Here is a 22217-nt window from a genome sequence, read left to right on the forward strand (position 1 = left end):
CTTTTAATTTTGTGACTGCTGTCACCAACTGCAGTGATCGGGGCGAAGGGACTTGAATAACTCAGAGAAGCTATGAGCTATGTCATGCAAGGCCACCCAAGATGGACAGGTCATAGTGGAGAGTTTTGACTAAACATGATCCACCTGGAGCAGCAACCGGCAAGCCACTCCAGTATCGCTGCCAAGAAAACTCAATGGACAAAAACAACGGGCATGTCATGTGTACAGAAATGCAAATATTAGCCCCCCCCCCAATCATATACAAAAAACAACAACATATATTAGGGGGAATTGTTTTGCAAAATGATGTATCTCAGACAAAATTGCATACAAAAAAAAATGTGCATGTTATGAGAAATTTGCTGATGAACTTCCATGAGAACTTCTTTAATTGCAAACTGATGTGGAAATGTGAAGATCTGAACTTACTGGAAAAGTGAGAAACTGAGAAAAACCGAAACTGACAGATACATTCATCCCTATTCTCAAACATGCATAAGCTTGAACTGCAATATTGCAACACGCACTTACTTGGCAGCAAGGCTTCTTGAAGTGAACAGTCCTTACCTCTGAATAAGCATGCATGGCTGCATTGCTGCAATTCCAAACACACAAATGGGCAGAAGCCCCACTGACATCACTGTGGCTCCTCCAGGCTTACTGAGTATTCATCCTGATGTGCTTGTACAAAGCCTGCACCCAGTTATTCAACTTCACATCAATTCATTGTTATCCCATACTTCCTAGTGCGTTTCCCCACCACTTTCCTTACTGCAGAAAGTTCTTTTAACTGGCTTTGTTGCACAAACAAGCCAGAACACTTTACTCCACTGAAATTCCACAAACGTAAATCTGCCGGTATGTGATGATTTCCAAAAAATAATGGCACTCTAGGGGAACATTTCTGAGTAAACATACTTAGGATTATGCTATAACCATTATTAGGAGGATTTCTCGGCACCCTAGGGACAAGTTTTAATTTGCTACGCCTTCTTGTTTGAAAACAGGTTCCACAAAAACACTGGAGCTTTATTTTTATGAACACAGTCTAACCAAATGTATTACTTGATAGGAACTCAATGGGAAATTAATGATCAGATTCCTTTAAATGGGAAACCGGTGCTCAAATTGCTCTGATTTAAATGGTTCAAATAAAATATTTAGGGTTGAGCAAACTGAGAATTGGGCAAACTCCTATGATCTTTATAAAATTAATATGCCCTTGCATTTCCTATATTTCCAAAGCTGGGTGTCCTTTTGCTTGGGAAATGGAAGGAATCAGGGAAGGATAGTGTATTACCACTAATAGAATAGTAGATTCCCACTACTGTGTGGGCTTGGAATCCAGGGAAGCCCAGAAACATGACTGCTGGCTCACCCATTATTTAGTATTCTGGACATTGTGCACTACATGGCTGGGTTTGGTTTTTTGTTTTTGTTGTTGCCCCCCTGAGAGCTGTCAAGTTGCGACAGCTTGTGCATAGTTTTCATATTGGCAGCAGATTGAGCAGCCCTTCCTTACCTTCTAACAGATTGTAGAGGGAATACGGGGAAGGGGTTCGTATAGTTAGCAGGAAGAATAAGCCAACACCAGCAGCTACACTGCTCATTCTCCTGCTTGCTAACTTCCTTGTCAGAGTTGGAGAATCCAAGCCCAACAGCAGAAAGAAGAGAGAACAAAGGTTTCAGCGAGCTTGAACCTCAGCATCTCTCATATTAGAGATTAAACGGTGTTTTAGGTGCATGGTAATGTGGTTATTCATTTACCATGTGGCCAAAATTCAGTTTTTCGCTACACAGCACAGATACTGCGCAGATAATTTTTTAATCTGGGTGGAGGCTTGGCATTATCAGGTTTTGTGCTTTCAGATCAAAAATTGATCGTCTTGACATGGCATGACTGTAGTGTTATCTAGAACACTGGTTAGCAAAAGGAGCCATTAACTGGCTAGACCTCACTGTAGTCTATTTTGCAGAGATATTCATTCTAGCCAGAAGCTGTGACTCAGTGTCTCTTGGAAAGAACAGTTGGGCTATGTGCAATGAATACTAAACACACTTTCTAGATATAAGCAACTGCTGCTTAGAAAAAAATGGGAACTTTCTAAGGAATGGGAAGGACAAAGTAAGGGGAATGAAAAAACTAACTGTTCTTCATGAACCTTATCCTTCCTATTTGTTTGCAGATGTGATTAACTTTCCATTTGTGTTTATCTGCCATACTGCTTAGCTTATCATACATCTATTATCAAGGTTTAAAATTTGCCTTATTATTTGTAATAACCCATGCTTACAATTACTGCTCCTACTTCACAGTACAAATTAATCTTTCATGAGTTCATGAGAGAGGCAAAAGGACAAAACAAAGACTATGTATCCAAACATTCAACATTACATAAGCAATAAACATACTGAAAATATTGCAGGAGAAAGGGAACATGGTTTCTCCTTCAATTCTTTCCCCTAGGGAACCCAACTCTATTGCACGGCTTGAGATGTTTAATAAATATTTCAAGGAAACATTAGGAGGAGAAGTGCAAAGCATCTATTGCATCAGACAAAATTATATTTTATTTTGACTTTGCCAAAGCTGACACATTCATTTCTGCCTCAGTGGGTGACTTTGCTTCTGTTCCTTGTCCTAATAGTAAACTGTGGATTTGTAAATCACAATCCAGCCCTTGCTATCAGAAACAGGGAGTCGATATATGCTTTTGACATATGAGTCTCTTGGCACTTACAGTAACACATAATCTTAGTATTTTTAAATGTCACAGTGCTTCTATGTACCTCTTTCCATGATCCTGGGATAACAACTGGGGTTATCTAACGACAATCTCTTGTTTCTGCACTACCACCAATCTGGGCATGAAAAATGGGTACAAAAGGAGTGATTTGTTTCCATGATCAAGCTGACAAAGACTAAAAAAGACATGGAAGTGCCTAGCAAAATCAAATGCCCTTAATTGATTTCCTTTCCATGTGATTATAAAAGCTATAAGTGATCAACTGCACACACTCATAGATAAGCATGTTCCCAGTTGTCAGCTATCTTTGATCTACAGCCTTTACTCAATATTTTCCCAAACAGATGCAGAAATTCTTATTTGACTTTATCCTTTTAAAACAAGTCTTAATAGTTAGCTTTGTCTGCAATTGATATTACCCTAATTGCCAAATTACTCTGCAAGCTTTGCTTAATTTGCCACATTCTAGTTACTCTCTGCTTCTTTTCCCTTCTTCACCTTTGCTGCTTTCCCCCCTCCTTCATTTCTTTTCATGTTCTCTTACCATTCTTCCCCTGCTTCCATTCAGACCATCCTCCCTGCATTCATTTCTGCTTTCATGCCCCATTTGTTCTTTCCTCGCCATGCCTGCTTCTTCTTCGGGTTCAGTACTTCTTATTCCAGGCCTCTCTTTTTTGTTGTTCTTGCGATTTGAATAATCACTCTTTCCTTTGTGTCATTGGACATCTCCATTGATCTTACCAACCTTCTCCTTACTTAAAAGGTAAGGTTTTTCCCAAGGCCATATTGCTGTAGTAGGGGAGAAGCTCAGTGACCCCTTCCTAATCAGGGCATCATGGCTGTGCCATGAGGCTACAGCAGGGCCATAAAAACAATTAGAGCATTTTAATTGGTGAACAAGTTACAATTTGGTGCTGTAGTTATTGGTGATTTTAGAATTAAATACTGCCTCTAGTTTTTATGTTTTGGAGATAAGACTCCACCCTTTAGCTTGTTGTGCATACTTTTAATTTCCTCTGAAGTTGTGGATTAGCTTGTTCATAAATAAGCGGCTGTTTGTTTCAGACTAAACTTGCCATATGTCAGGAAAATTCCTGACATGTCCTGGTTTTCATTTGTAAAAATGGTGTCAGTGAGGAATTTTGCCGAATTGGCAAAATGTCAGGAAAAACCCGGATGTACAGCAAGTTGAACTACAATTATTTCAGCAGGATTCAAGCTCATGTAGCAAAGCACTGCATCACAGCCTTGACATATAAATAAATGCTTTGTGGTGCAAGCATTAAGTGTGTCTGCAAAGAGCCAACGAAAACAGTGGTAAAAAAAATCAGGCTCCATTGATTTAATTGGGATTTGAGCACATCCTACTGTATATTGTACTGACATAGCTCAAAATTTGGACAATGTTTCAAAGGAAGCAAATGATTTCTCATTGACGACTGTTTCAGCACAAAGTGAAGAGCTTGCCTACCTGATTCAGGGTTAAGACTTGAGAAGGTTTGCTCTGTGTAGACATTCAGCTGGGTCCATCCTCATGTGCAATCCCTTGCCATGTCTGTTTATTATTGCATATCTTTATACTCTACCTTTCAGGATATAAATCCTACCAAGGTGGCTTACAAGTAATGCTCAATTGTGTGCTTTAAAAATTGCCATATCGGGATCCTTCCCACATGGTGGTTGGTGCTAGGTCACTTGGTGGTGCTGGGTGGGGAGGAAGTAGTTCAACAGGCCCTGAAGTGGTCTTCATCTGCCTGCCTGCTTCTCCTGGAATCCTTCCTGAAGAGCACTTGATGATAGAGCACTCTGCTTTTTGCAAGAGGCATGGAAGGTGCTAGCGGTCCTAAATCTCAGTCCCAGTGAAGAAACATCAAACTTGGATGAAGATGAAGGTGGAGGAAGATCAACTCAATGGAGGATCCCTGCACTGTACCTGTGCCTAGCTGCGGAATGAGGAGATATAGTAGAAGTGTGGGCATATTCTGAGGTCCCTCATCAGCCAACGGAGCCTCAAGCCATGTGCTGTTACTGCCTCCTCACCTCATTATGTTGTACTTCAGGTTAGGCTCTGCAACCTTTGGAGTTCCAAAAATGTTATATAGTTTTCCCTCAGTCCAGTGGGTGATTCTTTGGAAATATACGAGCTTCAGTGCATGTATTCTGAACTGCATGTAGACCCTTCCCTATTAATTTGACCTTTGTAGACCTGCCCCTTCCACTGAATCGGTATACAACCTTGCCAGAAGAGGACCTCAGTATGCATATTAGAGCACGCATGGCGCTCTGAATCAGGATCTTGGCTTCCATGAAAATCTGCAGTCAGCAGGTTTCATTTCCTACCAAGCAAACACATGGACATTGACTTTCCGCAAGAGCCATGAGACTTCTGAATGGGAAACAGTGGCACAAAGAGGACAAAGAGTGCCAATTCGGGAGGCGGGTGTGAAAGCAAGAATTCCTTCCATGCCTGCTAAAGTGTATATTACAAAACTGGCACCTACTTGGCAAATCACCCATTCAGGAACTGACATTGGCAGAGCTACAGGGATAATCCATGTGTGAGGGGGCTCTATGAATTAACAATGTCTCTAGTATATGTGGCACTAACATAGTTTTGTATAACAACAGATCCAAACCCCCGTGCTATCCATAATTTCTTTTTTCTTTTTTGTTCAGTGGGACACTCTTTGGAGCTACTTTGTATTATGAACGAGATCATTCTGCATTGCCCCTTAATTTAGTTCAATTATTTATGCCATAGTTATCCACTTAGCTGCCCTTGCCACAGAAAAACAGCATTAGTACAATTCCTTTAAAGAATATATTCTTTCCCCCCTTTTAAAAAAATACTGTTTTTATTTATTTTCATGGTACAGAAGATAAATTTTCAGAAAACAATTGCTATAACTGTAAACAACAAGTAACTTGTCTTGATAAAATTACAGACTTTTATCATGCCATGTGTTAAAGTTTCATTTGATTAAGAGATCACACCACATTTCCCCATGAATGCTAGGTGGATTCCTGCCACACTCTGAACAATTTATGTATTCAATAAACATTTGCCATATGCTATAAAAGGAATATGGATTGTGTTTGCCCTTTGCTGCTCTCACCTGTTAGTTTCTCAGCCAATGCTGTGGACCATACTCTGTTATACCAATAATCAATGTTCAGCCCATCACCGGTTTTCCAACATCTCTTGATAGTGACAAGAGCTTGTACTCAACAAAACGGGTACCCATTTGCCAACTTCATATATATTAAGGGTATGTCTGTATCTAAGCCCTTGCTGCAAGAATAATTTCATTTCCCTTCATTTCTCTCCCTCCACCTCTCTTTCCTTCTTTCCCCTAATGTCCCAAGGGTGACTATCATTCTTTTTTACACATATGTACAGTGGTACCTTGGGTTACATATGCTTCAGAAATAGTGCTTCAGGTTAAGAATTTTGCTTCAGGATGAGAACAGAAATCGTTCTCTGGCGGCACGGCGGCAGCGGGAGGCCCCATTAGCTAAAGTGGTGCTTCAGGTTAAGAACAGTTTCAGGTTAAGAACGGACCTCTGGAACGAATTAAGTACTTAACCCGAAGTACCACTGTACTTCTTCATTTTGGAATGAGAAGGCAATTGCATGAGATCGGATTAGGTCGTTTTTGAAAAAGGTAAATGTCACATTAAGTGCAGATAGCAATAACACCAACACTGTGCTTACTAGGGGAGGGATGGTTTGGAATGCAAGCTCTAATCAGCATCGCTGCTTGCTCTGTTACTGAGGAGCAGGAGATGAGCAGCTCTTGCATCCTCAGTGAGCAGCAGTAGTTGTGATGACACCCCTGGAGCTGCCATGTCTAGATCTGGAGCACAGCAGGTCTCAGCCAGGTCATTGCCACTATCCACAACAAGAAAGAGGCAAGCTCACCCCTTCTATGTGTTGGTGGTAGAGTTGCACAGCAGGCTTGGCTGGGCTAAACCCTGGCGTGCCTCACAGATTGATAATGTCATTGCCTCACATCAGCTAGCTAGGTTTCAGCACAAGCCTAGAGGCACCTGGTGCAAAAGGAATGGGCACTCACCACTTCCCTGTCAGGTATCTGTTACAGACCCACTCCCTCTGCCTCCTTCCCTGCAAGCCAGACCCGCATGGTCTCTGGCCAGTTAGGAGTTTCCCTCGGCCGCCACAAATATGAGGGCATTACCAGCAAGCGAGGTTAAAAATGAGCCAATCAGGGCCCAGATCTGGGGGATTCCTTTGCTGACCAGCCAGGCATTGGCCACAGCCAGCGATGCCAGGGATGGGGTGGGGGGGGCTTCAGCCCCCCCCCATATTTTTGGGCAGGGGGCAGCAGGTCCCCAAATATTGAGGGGGCCGCCACGCCCCCTGCTGCCAGGTGCACTCTGTGCAAAGATTGCATGCAGTGAGCAGCATCATGTGACGTGTCACGTCACATGACCATGACCCCTCATTGTGGGGGGCAAGTTGGCGCCCCTGGCCGCAGTCATGACTGGCCAGAAAACAATGCATAAAAGGGCCTGAGTCTGTTCTGTCACAGGTTGTCTAGTTGCTGGCAGAGGGGAGAATGGCTCTGAGACTGGGCCCGCAAAGACTTTTCCAGTAGGTGCCAGGACATAGGAGCCAACTCCTAGGGGCCGTGGGGACTTCAGCTTCCGCGATAAAATGTTTGAGGGGGCTGGGCCCACACAAAGGTGATGGGCATTGCCATTCAAATGGTGTGTGTGCACCAATGCCACGTGATCAGTAATGTGGGGCGGGGTTTACCTGGGTGCCCACAATGTTTTTGTTCAAGTCGGCATCCCTGTTCCAGGAGGCACCTTCCCTAAAACAAGTCTGCCATGTCAGACATCAGAATATGCCATCAGTTTCTACTTCGTGTATTCCTATTTTCATCAAAATCCTTGCCTTCTCTCAGAAACAAAGAATTGTATACGTATATTTCTACAACAGGCCATTTTATGCATGTACTTGACCAACGATTCTGTTATGTTATATATCAGTTAATCAAGAAAAGAAAAGGGAAAAAAGTCATGAGCTTTTATTGGGGCTTAGATCCTAGCACTCGTGCTCTTGACTGCAGCTATTTTCCACTAAGGATCATTTGTTTGTCCAAAGGAAAACTGATGTGAAACCTGGTGCTAGCATAGATAGCCCCGCTCCTCTGTATACAATGTATGTGTACCAAACAGTATAGGAATAAAAGGGAAGAAAATACATTTTAATGTGCCCTTTCCTGCATTCCTAATACACAATTCCTTAAAAAAAAAATTACTACTTCACAGGTAAGTCTATTCAAAGAGTATATCCCTTGCGCCCTACAAACTTTTGCTCATCTATATATGCGATGCGAAGTGACCCCTCCCCAATTCTTCCTACAGAAGCATCTTACATGCAAGTATTCTTTATTTTACAGAGGTACGAAAGGTCAGCAGCATCACATTAACTAATCCAGCTGTTTTGGGGGAATCGTGAGGCTTTCTAGGAAAGAACCATGTGGTTTGCAATCAGCATAGAACTCATGACATTTTAGCCTCATTTTTGTAGGGAGGTGGCAGACAGGATGGGGGGGGGAGAAGGAAGGAGTGCTGTGCAAAGCAATGCTCTAGAAGCTTTTCCCATGGCAACTGATATGCCTATTATATCTTTTCATTTATACCATCGCCGAAAATGTGGGTCGTTAACAGAAGCATCAGGGTTGTTGCATTAATGATAAATGTCATGGAGCTTTTGGAGTGTCTCATGGTGCCCTTTTGTGTTAACCGCTTTTAAAAAAATATTATTTACAAGGAAGAGCTAGTACATAAAAGTACAGTTTAGCAAAATGCCACCTCTGGAAGATAAGGGTTATTTGGTTGCCAAGCAACGGATTTTCTAAAACCGAAAGCTTAACTGAGGCTGAATGTTGTGAGCCTCTGTAGGCTAGGAGGAGGAAAAGTTCCACACTCTCATTTCATTTAAGTTTATTAAGAGATTATTGGTGACATTTGTAATTCGTTAGCAGAGAGCTAACGGTACACAGCATCAGACTCGATGCAAACAGCCTTTATTATATTTTCTTCATAAATGGAACAGTGCATTTCAAACTGTTGCAAATCAAAGTATCGCAGCACCGGAGTAAATTCTAATTGCAAGTGCGAGTTGAGAGACTTAAAACCGTGCAGCTGATTACATAATAGAGCACATAAAATGATTGTCTTGTTATTCTGTTTAGCATAGGCTTTTCTAAACAGGTGCAGACGACAAATCTGTGCATGCACCGCTGTATTAACTTCCTCCCACAAAGTATAGTTAGATCATGGTGCAACAGGAACATATGATGTTCCAAAGCGAAACAAGGTGATATGTTTGAACTTGGCACTCATACCACATGCAACTGGGCCAGCTCTGCCTTCATCTCCTTAGGCTGTGCCCAATGATTCATATATTATTAGTTGTGGGGTGGGGAGAGTAGGTGTGGATCACAGGGGAAATCTTGCCGACTTGATGCAGCAAGGAATAGCAAGAGAATGTTGAGACAGTTAACCCTAGAAGGAATTTGGTTTGAGTGGCTTGTGAAATGCTTATTCCTTCTAGTAGAATATGCAGTACCATGACAGTGAACATTCACAAAATACATCTTCAATTGACTTTGGTATGTGTAATATAACACCTTATATTTTTTAAACTGTTTTGCATTAGCTTCCACATGTCTGTGGCCAGCATGGAAAATTTGGCTCTAGGGCCACTCAATCCGTATTTCCCAACATTGTATCATAGCCCCCGACTCCTTTGCAACATTTTGGCTATTTGGATGTGTCAGGGTATCAGCAGCTTTGGAGCCAGTCACCATGAAGTCAAAATGCAGCCACTCACATTTGTAGGGTTTGCATGGCCCCGTCATATGACTTCCCTGAATAACATTAACTTAAATAAATGACAGCGATAAGAATAATATTACTATGGTTTTTAAATGGCTCAGCTCCTCACATAGCACACATTGTCTTATAATAAGGTTCCAAATAGAAAAAGGAATAATTCCCCTTTCATAAGCGGGATGGGCAAGTGTAATAAGAAACAGGGACCTTTTGCTCTGAGGAACAGCAGGAGATGTGATTTACAGATGCCAGAACTTATGTCGGTAAATAAACCAGAGGTCTGGTTTCCAGAGGATGTAGAAGAACTGGCACTAGCTTGGAGGGATGAGGGACAGTGTCTTGAAGACAGGCACACATTTGAAATTCGTTGCATAATTTTGACTTCTTTCTTTTGTCTTGAAATGCATCTCACGACAGTTGGTGGTTGGATGGTTCTGTGCAGAGGGTAAAAGAAGGACCATTATTCTTGCCATGCCACCTGCAGTGCAATCTTATATTGTTGTTGTTTAGTCGTTCAGTCGTGTCCGACTCTTCGTGACCCCATGGACCAGAGCACGCCAGGCACTTCTGTCTTCCACTGCCACCCGCAGTTTGGTCAGATTCATGTTTGTAGCTTCGAGAACACTGTCTAACCATCTCGTCCTCTGTCGTCCTCTTCTCCTTGTGCCCTCCATCTTTCCCAACATCAGGGTCTTTTCCAGGGAGTCTTCTCTTCTCATGAGGTGGCCAAAGTACTGGAGCCTCAGCTTTACGATCTGTCCTTCCAGTGAGCACTCAGGGCTGATTTCCTTAAGAATGGATGCGTTTGATCTTCTTGCAGTCCATGGGACTCTCAAGAGTCTCCTCCAGCACCATAATTCAAAAGCGCAATCTTATATATGTCTGCTCAAAGTGGCTTACTCCCAGAAAGGGAGGAAAAGTTAAACGCACCACCTCAACCTAGAACAGTGGGGGTGCTGGGGAACCACATTCCCCATTGCTTTCCTTATGCTGTTGTTTTGACATGGCTCCTTCCCTTTGTTTCCTGCTAAACTAATCTCTTTTAAAATTGTCTCACTTCCCCTCCCTCTTGCTTGTTCGATGACTTTTCCCAAGCTCTCTTTGCTGTGCCCTTGACTGATAGTTCCTATACTGGCAAAGCTGTGAATGAGCTAAAGCTCTCTTCCGGTTTCTCTCTCTCCTGACCTGAAGCACAAAGCCTCTGGTTTTTCATGCAAGATCTCATGCGGCCTGAAAGCTGCAATGCTCAGATAGCCCTCAATTCCCACCAGGCAATCATCAATAAGAGCGAATTTGTAAAGCAAAAAACACCACGTTAGAACTTAAAATGAAAATCTGTTGCCCAAATGCTTCCATAACTGTAGCTCTTCGTTTATAATTTATAGTGTGCCTCATTTGGATGCAAGGAAAATGTTAATTACAGCGGCTACCAAATTTAGATGTGTCTAAAATATGTAGAGAGTGGGGAGACACTGAAGCATACTTGGAAGACTGTTGTTTCTATAGAGATATTGTAGGATAAAGCGTGCCCGTGTATCGCTCTTCCATTTTTAAACTCTGTTGCTCCATTTGAGATATTAGTAAGTGAGAGAGCTTGGGAAACCCTCATGCAAAGTGAATCTCAAACAGGGAGTATCTTCTCAGTCTGCTATATCATGCAATTTTCAGCCCAGTAATATTTACTGCCTGGTTTTAGCCAGAGCGTTCTTTCTCAGACCTGCTACCTGAGATCTTTTAGCTTTTAGGATGCCATGGATAAACTGGGTCTGTAAGCATGCAGACGCGGGTGCAAGGGACGCGGGTGGCGCTGTGGGTAAAAGCCTCAGCGCCTAGGGCTTGCCGATCGAAAGGTCGGCGGTTCGAATCCCCGCGGCGGGGTGCGCTCCCGTTGTTCGGTCCCAGCGCCTGCCAACCTAGCAGTTCGAAAGCACTCCCGGGTGCAAGTAGATAAATAGGGACCGCTTATTAGCGGGAAGGTAAATGGCGTTTCCGTGTGCGGCTCTGGCTCGCCAGAGCAGCGATGTCATGCTGGCCACGTGACCCGGAAGTGTCTCCGGACAGCGCTGGCCCCCGGCCTCTTGAGTGAGATGGGTGCACAACCCTAGAGTCTGTCAAGACTGGCCCGTACGGGCAGGGGTACCTTTACCTTTACCTTTAAGCATGCAGAGCATGTGATCTACCAGTAACTATGGGCTTGAAATCTAAATAGATGTGCATGGCCATAAATGTCTCAGTTGAGTCTTATCAAATATGTTACTTCTTCATGATGTGGAAGACATTCTATTGACTTGATCCCCCAAAATGGGGCTGAATGGGACTTTTTCTATATACTTGATCTCCCAGCAACAAAGGTACAAACAAGACAAAGAGCAGGGCATAATTCCTCCTCATCAATGAGAACGTTTTCAAATCTGTTGAAAAGTGTTGATCTGGTAAAATACAGGAGTAAAAATTGGACAGAGCCATTGACAAAATGAATACAAAATATGCTAAACAAATGCAGGCGTGTGAGTCTTTTCATCTGTGTTCTACAAAACGAGAGTCTCTAATCGAGATTATTGCAGGTTTCCTTTTTAATACCCATTTCATAGACTTTGAAGGAATTTAGACTCAGCACTTCACTTTCCCTTGGTCTTAATGAAACCTTGAATTTAAATGAATATTAGCTCTCTCCTCACATATTCTGTCTAGGCTTATGAGAGCTGCCTATTGTAAGCAAATACAACAGTTTCTTTAGCAGTGCTGAATTTACTAAAAGGCAGCCCTTCCTCAATGGGGGGTTACCAAAAAGGGAGAGAGAAAATTTCAGAGTGTCAGCAAAGGGACAATCTAATCCTCTTTGCTACTACATCTGTTCTAGCAGTCTTGCTCTACAAATCAAAAGGCATCCCATTAATTAAAGCCCTTTTTCCTTTCATTTTTATTCAACTCGTGAAATGTGACCAGTATTCACAAAGATGGGAGGGGGGGTTACCGTACTTCCAACACCAATATATACCAGAAGAGTATACACTTTGATTTGTTGTCTAGTTTCCGCTTACTATTCTTCTCTTGTTTTCTCCCTCCCTCCCTCTCTCCCTCCCTCTCTTTCTCCCTTCTTTTTAAGTCGAGGAGAAGGTTGCGGTAAAGCGCACTACATTCAGAGAGTCTTACGAAACAAAGCTCCTGCTTCTTGGTCAGCAACAAACTCATCTTTGTTTGTGCAGCTCAGTTAAGGAAAGAAGGCCAATTTGATGCAGGTTTCTATGGTCTGTGGTACAAAGGCATCCATTTGTATGCAAGCTCTCTGGCAGGCGCACCGCAGACTATGAGATCATCTGTTGCTGGAGTTGCCAGCTGTAATGAGGAACTGTAAAAAAATTATAAACTCTTTAATACAGTTCATTTATTTTTCTCAGCTGTCTGTGCCACAGATTTATGCGCAGCTCTGTGGGCAGCTAACAAGGGCATCTCTAGGAGCACCTCTTCAGACCAAGAGTTCATTGGGCATTTTCTCCACTTTTGATGGGATACTAATGATATTTGTCTTAAGCAGGAAGTGATGCTTAACTGCCTCAGTTGGGCTGACTGGTGCTTAGAGTATTCTAATCCTATATTTGTTGGACTTTCACAGTGGTTTTGTGATCCCACAGCAGGTGAACATCTACATCACACTTGCCTATTCAATCATTTTGTGTGTGTGTGTGTGTGTGTGTGTGTGTGTAAAAGCAGGGATACATTTTATGTACTCAGATTCCTTCCCCCATTTTTTTCAGACATTCATTTACATAGAAATATGTGGATTTCTTTTTGCATTGTATTGATTTCCTAAGAGAAGAAACAATTGTTAGATTGAGTTTCCTTTAAAATAATAATTAAATAAATGCTTATGAAATGAAACGAAAGAAGAAATGGTTATTCCTGTAAGTCCGCTCACCTTTCCTGGTGGGTGGCATTGCAGCCAGGCATTCGGGAATCACCAGTGATCCGGCGTGAGGGGTGGAGAGTTGACGCCCCCATCTGTGTCTTCCCTGCTGCGTCACCGGCACTGGGTGGGACCCTGCCCAGGGTGGCCCTGCTGAACAGTCAGCACCAGGAAGGGGTGTGGCAATGAGAGATTTAACCACGACGTGGCTGGGCGGGATCTCCTCTCTTGCCCTTTCACACTGAGGACCAAATACTGAGGTCCAGCTCTGAAGGCCTTCTAACAGTTCCCTCACTGTGAGAAGTGAAGTTACAGGGAACCAGGCAGAGGGCCTTCTTGGTAGTGGCACCCGCCCTGTGAAACACCCTCCCACCAGTTGTCAAGGAGATAAGAAACTATTCAACCTTTAGAAGACATCTGAAGGCAGCTCTGTATAGAGAAGGTTTTGTTTTTTATTTAAAAAATGCTTCATGTTTTATAATGTTTTTATATATGTTGGAAGGCTGGGGCAACCCAGTCAGATGGGCAGGGTACTACTACTACTACTACCACCACCACCACTACTACTATGTCTACTACTACTAATGGTGTGTGTGTTTTTCTCTTTAAAGCACATACTACTGATGCAGACGCGAATGAAGGGACACGGGTGGCGCTGTGAGTTAAACCACAGAGTCTAGGACTTGCTGATCAGAAGGTCAGCGGTTTGAATCCCCATGACGGGGTGAGCTCCTGTTGCTCGGTCCCTGCTCCTGCCAACCTAGCAGTTCAAAAGCACCTCAGAGTGCAAGTAGATAAATAGGTACCGCTCCAGTGGGAAGGTAAACGGCGTTTCCGTGCGCTGCTCTGGTTCACCAGAAGTGGCTTAGTCATGCTGGCCACATGACCCGGAAGCTGCACACCGGCTCCCTTGGCCAATAAAGCGAGATGAGCTCCGCAACCCCAGAGTTGGTCACGACTGGACCTAATGGTCAGGGGTCCCTTTACCTTTACCTTTACTGATGCAGAATGATTAAAGATATTTAGCTAATTAATCATTTGCCCTTTATCCAATCACTCTTGGTAATGGCAGTTTCTTAGTCCTTGGAAGGAGAGTGTGCAAAGTCTAAGTTGCTTGTGGGCCCACCTTAGCCATGACATTGTTGTCCATGCGAGGACAAAGCATGGCACTCAGTGAGCCTGGGCTCTTTTTTCTCAGCTTCATATTAGTGCACAGGGATTCTAGGCTACTTTTGTGGGGGAAGAATATGGCAAGTAGTTCTCTCTGAGTGGCTTACCTTCAGGAAGTGTTGCTAGTTTTATATGCTATGAAATACATGTTATCATACCACATTCAGCCTGTGATGGTGCAACTTAAACAGCATACAGAAAGATAATCTTGGTTCTCTTTGTCAGCCAGATATATTTAAATTTGCATGTTACCAAAACCTCAACGTAGATTATCGTGTATGTGGTTTATCTTCACTGTGAAGTATGTAGCTTTGTTTATGGGATTGCACAGTTATTAGAAGGCCATATATAATATTGTAATTGCAATAAAGTAATCAAATGGCACTATGACATAAGCCTCAGTTGGTAAAGTGTGAGACTCTTAATCTCAGGGCCCTGGGTTCAAGCCCCACGTTGGGCAAAAAGATTCCTGCATTGCAGGGGGTTGGACTCGATGGTTTTTGTGGTCCCTTCCAACTACTAGTTTATGATTCTATGATTCTATGACATGCACTCTAATAGGACTCATATGTGTAAAGCTGCAATCCTAAACACATTTGCATGGGAGTCAGCTGCGCTCTTTCATGAAAGTGAAGCAGAAGAACTTTGGATCTGAAGTTTGGGGCAATTGTAGGAAATGCAGTTTCGATTGCGCCACTTGGGGGTGGCTTAACTGGTGAGTAACAATTTGTAATGTTGCCATTCAAGCATACCTTGATCTTCATCTGAGAACTTTAAAACAACCATATATAAAGAATTCATAAGCTTTTGGTTATCAGATCCTATGGTCTGGAGATAATTAATCTCCGTAATTAGAGATTATTGTATTCTCCATGAATGCAGAATATCCAATTCCAGGCTGCACAAAAGGTAAGTTCAGTTTGTTTGAGAAATTCTCTGTTTGCATCTGGTATATATTTATATAACTGGCATATATTCCTTATCGATCAACCATAAGTAAGATGTGAGTTCTGAACTCAGTGAATGTATATATAATACTAAATTGATGAAATCTAAACTAGATGTCAGCCAACAACTAATTAATTGTTAACTTCTTCAGATTGCTTCAACATAGCCCAGTTATACACTGCCAACATACAAGTAGCTCCCTTTGACAACATTCATTATGGATTCTGGCAGACAATAGCCGATGGAATTATTCACTCTGGGTGTGATCCACATAACACAGAGTTTCTTGACAAAGCTTTCATTAATTTGAATGGAGCTGAATCCATTGTTTTAAAAATTCTACAGAATGACAAAAAGGATGTATTGTTTTGTTCTACACTACTCCTGTTACTGCGTGGGAAGTAATCTATATTTGCAGCACACACTTCCAGTTAATTTGCCACTTTCTTAGGATGCTGGTGCTGATTTATGGAGCATATTCTTGTTGTACAAGGCAAGCTATATGTTGGTGCAGAGTATGGATCCCAGTTTATAAGCTGAGACTCTCTTAATGATCTTCAAGTCCAAGCAGGCAAAAGTGCCCCTTGTCTGACCCCAGACATTCCAGTCTTCCCAATTGTACACCTTGCATCCAAAACAGTCGTCCTGTATCAGCCTCTTCCTGAACCATCTTCAAAATGGAGTCCTTCTGGGTAGCAAATTCGCACCCCATTTGTGAACAGTGATCAAAACTCCCATTGTTCTGGGCGCATTTTGCCGACAGGGAATTTCATTAGCGTGAGCAGTTTCTGAGCTCTGGGCGCTATACTGCACCTAAGATTTCCAATTAAAATTGCAGAGAGGACCTTTTTCTGCCTCTCCACTTCCAGCTACTCTCTGAAGGCTAGATAAGAGACCCTCTTAAGAATATATGGGGGTGGGCAGGGGAAGGACTAGACCATATGAAAAATGAACATAATATTTGAGCTGCAGTTGGCTCATTTTCAGCTTTGTATTCTTGTTATAAAAAAGTGCACCTAGACATTCTATTGTTGCTCCCGTAAGCTTAGTTTAAGGTGTCATTTAGCTGCTGGCTTTCATATCTCAGTTTCTAACACTGTTTGTGAACTTCTGGTCATATTGGAGGCAGAATGTCAGTCTAGATCAATCTTAGTCTGATCTAGCAGAACAATTGTTATCTTGATGAATCTATGCATAAGTCTAATAATCTGATCACAACTTGGATTTCAATAAAATGAAGAGCTGCATAAGCCTATTCTTGGCTTCTCCCTTTTATTATACTTCAGATAAGAAAAGCTAATAAAGGTGCACTTAGGTGACTAGCCGTAATTCTATGCACACTTGCTAGGCAGAAAGCACCATGAGGTTGGGCAGATGAACCTCAGCTTGTCCAGTTTCATTTTTGCTGATACTCAAAAATAAGTCTGTCTCATCCTCTTTTGTGCAGATCTATCGAAAGATTTAATGAAAACTTCACATTATAATTGTATGTATTATTATATGCATTCCCCCCATGCGTATTTTCCAATGAGCTTTCATGTAAAATACACATTTTATATGGATTTTAGCTATAAAATGCTTGCTTTTGTGCAACAAAAATTCATTGCAATATCCGGAGAAGTGTGTAATCTGATTGGAGTTGCATCTCAATCCTCAAATAAATTTGAGACCATCAAATTGGGTCAGTCGGCTGTGAAAAGCAGATCGAGCAAATATTTTACCTCTAGTGGGACATGCTTTGGAATAAGCATGCATCATATTGCACTGCAAGTTTTGGAACAAGAGGCGGGGGGGGGGGGATTACACTGCAATAATGTGATATCACAAGCCTTCAATTTCTCATTCATTTCTTGACAATATCAGTATTGACTTATAATGCAATGCAGCAATCTTCAGCTCCGTTCTTTTGAGGCCAACAGGCTTGGAAAGACATTCTGAAGCCTGTGAAAAAATCCATACAGAGCAACAGTAAAGTCTGTAGGCTTTCAGACTCCATGGTAACTCAAACTGCCTGACAAATCCAGGGCACTTTTCCATGTAGGGCTTTCTCGTCCTCTGCTAAAGAATAAAACAGTCTCTTTTTCAACCTTCTTAGTCACTGCAAATTGGTGGATCTTCTCAGAGGAAGCCAGTTGGAGCTGGCCTCCCCTGCCGGTTGTATAGAACAAATCCAATGGTTGGCAAACACAGAGCAAAAATTTATAAAGCAGGGAAACCAGCATAATGGTGAGTGCTCTCAAAGTTGGCAGCCCTAGAGGCCTCAGCCACGAAGGGAGTGTCAGTGGGCACACAGTAAATTACAGAAGACTTCAATGGACCAGGAAGACCTGCTCCAAAGCCTATTCAGTTCAATGGGAAGACTTCTATTGATTTCAATGAGCTCACAATCTGGCCGTGGAAGAAGGATACACTTCAGACAGTCCTTTGCTTTCCAAGCTGAGCTGAAACACACCCAAAGCCTTTGCGTGATCCAGTTTTCAGAGATTTAGCTGTGAGATCTGCATGGCATACCATAGGAACATTTGGGTGGCACTAGGCTTAGGGAGAGGAGAACTGGGGACCATTCCCTTTGACTTCTTAGTTCTATTGCCTTATGACAAGAAGGGATTGAAGGGCTCCTTGGAGAAAACTAAAGAAACCCTATATTGTAGTAGAGAGGTTTCTGTGATTGTAGGAGCAGAACACTGGGTGAATGAAAATGAGCAGGCTTTGGGATCAGAATAATAGAATCATAGAATTGGTACATTTCTGGGTTATATATATCTCCCAGAAATGTGGAGATTATATACATCTCCCTGAAATGTAGAGAGCTGAATTTAAAATTGATAATATGAGAAACTTGGAGAAAATCAAAATGGACAGCTCCATTTTTCGTTACTTGAGACACTTTTTAATGTCACAATCCAATCTGGAAACATGAGAACCTTCCCTGAATAATCTGAATTCGCCTCCTATCTGGGGTAATCACAGAACTAATAGGCACCCTAGTAGATGCTATAAAACAAGGTGGCTTTCCTAGAAAAGGGAACAGATTTGTTTGTGGAAGAGCTGACATTTTGCTGAAGTTCACACTAATTCTGTTCTTTTAATCTGTGTCTTCAAAGACTATCAGGGCTATGAATTCATCTATCTAAAGGTCATCCTTACCTGATATGATATTGAAAACATGCGAGTGCTTCCATGTATCACTGACTACAACAAGGATTGTCAAAAACAACTCCCCTGTAATTGATTTGTGTTTTTGAGCAAAATTGTTCCTTTTAGTGGACATGGTTGTAATTTTAAGGCAGGATTGATTAGTGGCATTTGTTGTGCAAGAAGGTTTAAAGCAAAAAAGAAAATAATTCCAGATCCAAAGTGCAAAAAAGAAGGGGGTGGAGATCAGGATCAATGACATTAAGTATTTATAGTAAATACATAACATGATGTTTTGAGTATATTAGATTGGATAAGGCAAGGTTAACTGAATGCTCTGTCCAGCCATACGTTGCTTGCTACTATTAAATGCCCTTAGTTCAGCATGTGGACTTGAAAACAAATCTTCTCTTTAATATAAGGTTTAATTACAGAATATATCCAAACTGGGTGGATGGGTGGTAAAATGGCAAACAAAACTCAATGTAAGCAGGTGGAAATTGGTGCACATGTAAGGCAAATCCCCCCCCCCCCCCGTAATTTCACTTATATGATAATAGGGACTGAACTAGTGATTATTTCACTAGTTCACCCATATTTTAAAAAGTAAAAACCAGGACACCCCAAAAGTTGTTGAGCTTTTCTTTACAAAACCACCCCCAAAATGTGATTTTTCAATTGACTTGCCTAAGCTCCAGGACAAAGCACCACATTTCAGAAATTTCACCTGGACGTCAATTCTGCCACCCTACTAGTGATGATTGATCAAGAATGAAACCTTGGGTTTGTAAAAGATAGCTCAGTGAAGATGCTGACCCAATGCTCAGAAGCTATTAAAAAGGGGGAATCCATGTTAGGGATCAACAGGAAAAGGAAAATAAATAAAACTGTCAATATCATAATTCCATTATGTCAACCTATGGTGAGATCACACTTGGAATACTGTGCACAATTCCAGTTAGGTCGCCTCAAAAAGTATATTGTAGAGTTGGGAATACAGTGGACGCTCGGGTTGCAAACGTGATCCGTGCAGGATGCACGTATGCAACCTGCAGCGTTCGCAACCCGCATCTGCACGTCTGCACACGCGCAGGTTGTGATTCGGTGTTTTTGTGCATGCACAAAGCACGATTTAGCGCTTCTGCACATGCGCGACTGCTGATACCCGGAAGTAATCCTTTCCAGTGTGGTGTAGTGGTTGAGAGCGGTAGTCTCGTAATCTGGGGAACCGGGTTCGCGTCTCCGCTCCTCCACATGCAGCTGCTGGGTGACCTTGGGCCAGTCACAGTCTCTCAGCCCCACTCACCTCACAGAGTGTTTGTTGTGGGGGAGGAAGGGAAAGGAGAATGTTAGCCGCTTTGAGACTCCTTAAAGGGAGTGAAAGGCGGGATATCAGATCCAAACTCTTCTTCTTCTTCAGTACTTTTGGGTTTCGGCAGTCCGCAACCTGAAAAAACACAACCTGAAGTGGACGCAACATGAGGTATGACTGTAGTTCAGGAGAGGGCCCCCAAAATTATCAGGGGCAACTTCCCTATGAAGAAGTTTGGTGCTTTCTAATGGGGGGGGGGGGAGAGAACAGCCATTTCATTCCTACTCTCTGCTTCTTGTTTCTTAACCAGTTTCCAAAATCAAATGTAACTGGGTTGAATTTTCTTGGCAACTGTCCATTTACATATGTGCTGAATTTGCTAGAGTGAGGGTCACTGTCTCTGAATGGTTCAGCAGCTTTCCATTAGGGTCCCCCCCCCGCACCCAAAAGACACCAACAGCTAGTGTAAAAACAGCACAGCTGTAAGAACAAACCAGAAGAACAAAAAACGATACGAGATGGTAATTCTCAGCACATTTAAAAGCTTTCATGGATGCAAGTTTTTCCAAGTAGTTTTTCCTAAAGACGATAGACAAAACGTTTTGATTGATAAAGAAATGACCATTTCCTTTTCTCCCCAAACAGGGTGGGAGCTAGCATTGTGCTGCTGTCTTTTTGTTTGCTACCCCTAACCCTCAGTTCATGCATCAAATAAAATTGTAGAGTTGGAAGGGACCCCAAAATTGTAGAGTTGGAAGGGACGTCCAAGCTCCTGCAATGCAGAAATCAACAATTCAGTATTCATATTCTTGCAAGCCTAGTTTGCTATGGGGTGGAAGAAAAGTGAATTTGCTAAATCCTGCAGTAAAGAGAGGGAACTTTGCTAAAACTTTGCTTTGTGCCACTGAAGCTAAAGTTGCGCATCAGGAACAAATCAAATCACAACCGGTGTCCTTTGTGAAGTCAATAGCAACCGACCTCTGTCTCCCAGAGCTGATATGCAGCTAGTAATACTGAATGATGTTAGAGAGTTGGTGCTAATGCCCAGGTAGCACTTTGAATGTTCTCATCGATATCCTCTTCTCAGACTAGTACAATCACACAAGAACATTTAAATTGATAAACTGGCTTTGTGTAGCTTGTTCTTTATCAAGTATCCAAAGGTTTTTAAGTTTTGTGAGCCTAGCTAGGGAATGATGATGATGATGATAGGAGACCACCAAAGAAAAAGGCAGAGATGGTCAGTGGGCCAAGATAAAGCAGTCAGACAAAGGCCATACAAGTTGCCATGAAATTGAAACAAGCCACAGTTTCTCCACCAGCATTCTGAGCGATGATGCTAACAATCATTGTCAAGTGACACATTTGACCTCAACCGAAGTACTGGTTTCAACCCAATAAACTTATGGTTGATCTGGCTTTCCAACAGCACTAGCACGGGTCAGCTTCATCCAGAATTAAAGGTGGGTAGCTTGATGCATTTGCATGCAAGGTAGTTGCCACCCCAGCAGATATCTCTATTTAAGGAGCTTAAATCCTGCAAAACCCGAGGTACATGCAAATGGCACCAGGTGTACATTCAAGATCAGATATATTCCCTTTATTAAGGAAAGAACTTTTCTGCAACACACCTATAATTTTATTAAGAGGCTCTGGCAAGTAATTGCACTGCTTAAGTGGTGGCTGGTGGCTTCTGACACAACTGAGTGGGATTAAATACCTGTAATTCACGATTCCCTGTTATTTATTATGGAAGTGGCTAACAGCAGCATGCATAAATGCACAGCAGTTTCTATTTGGTAGCAACACAAGCCACTCATTATTAGAGTTACTATGTTATTGTTGGGCACAGAATTATTAGGGTTACTATGTTATTGTTAGGTACAGAATCGGCACTGCTTGATCCCGGTTGGCAATTATTTAGTTGGGGATAATTATTAATAGCATGCAACAGCTCAGCATGCAATTTTTGAAACTGCCTTTGAAAATATATTTTGAACCAAGGAGACAGATAATGACTGACCTACATTTTTTGCAAATCAGTGCCTGCTACCAGAGCAGTAAGGTAAAAGAGAATATATTCATGAATGGCATATAGGAACAGGAAAAAGAGTATATTTGAAAACAAAAC

This window comes from Podarcis tiliguerta (genome assembly GCF_965153285.1).
Source record: "Podarcis tiliguerta genome assembly, chromosome: 10".
Taxonomy (NCBI): domain Eukaryota; kingdom Metazoa; phylum Chordata; class Lepidosauria; order Squamata; family Lacertidae; genus Podarcis; species Podarcis tiliguerta.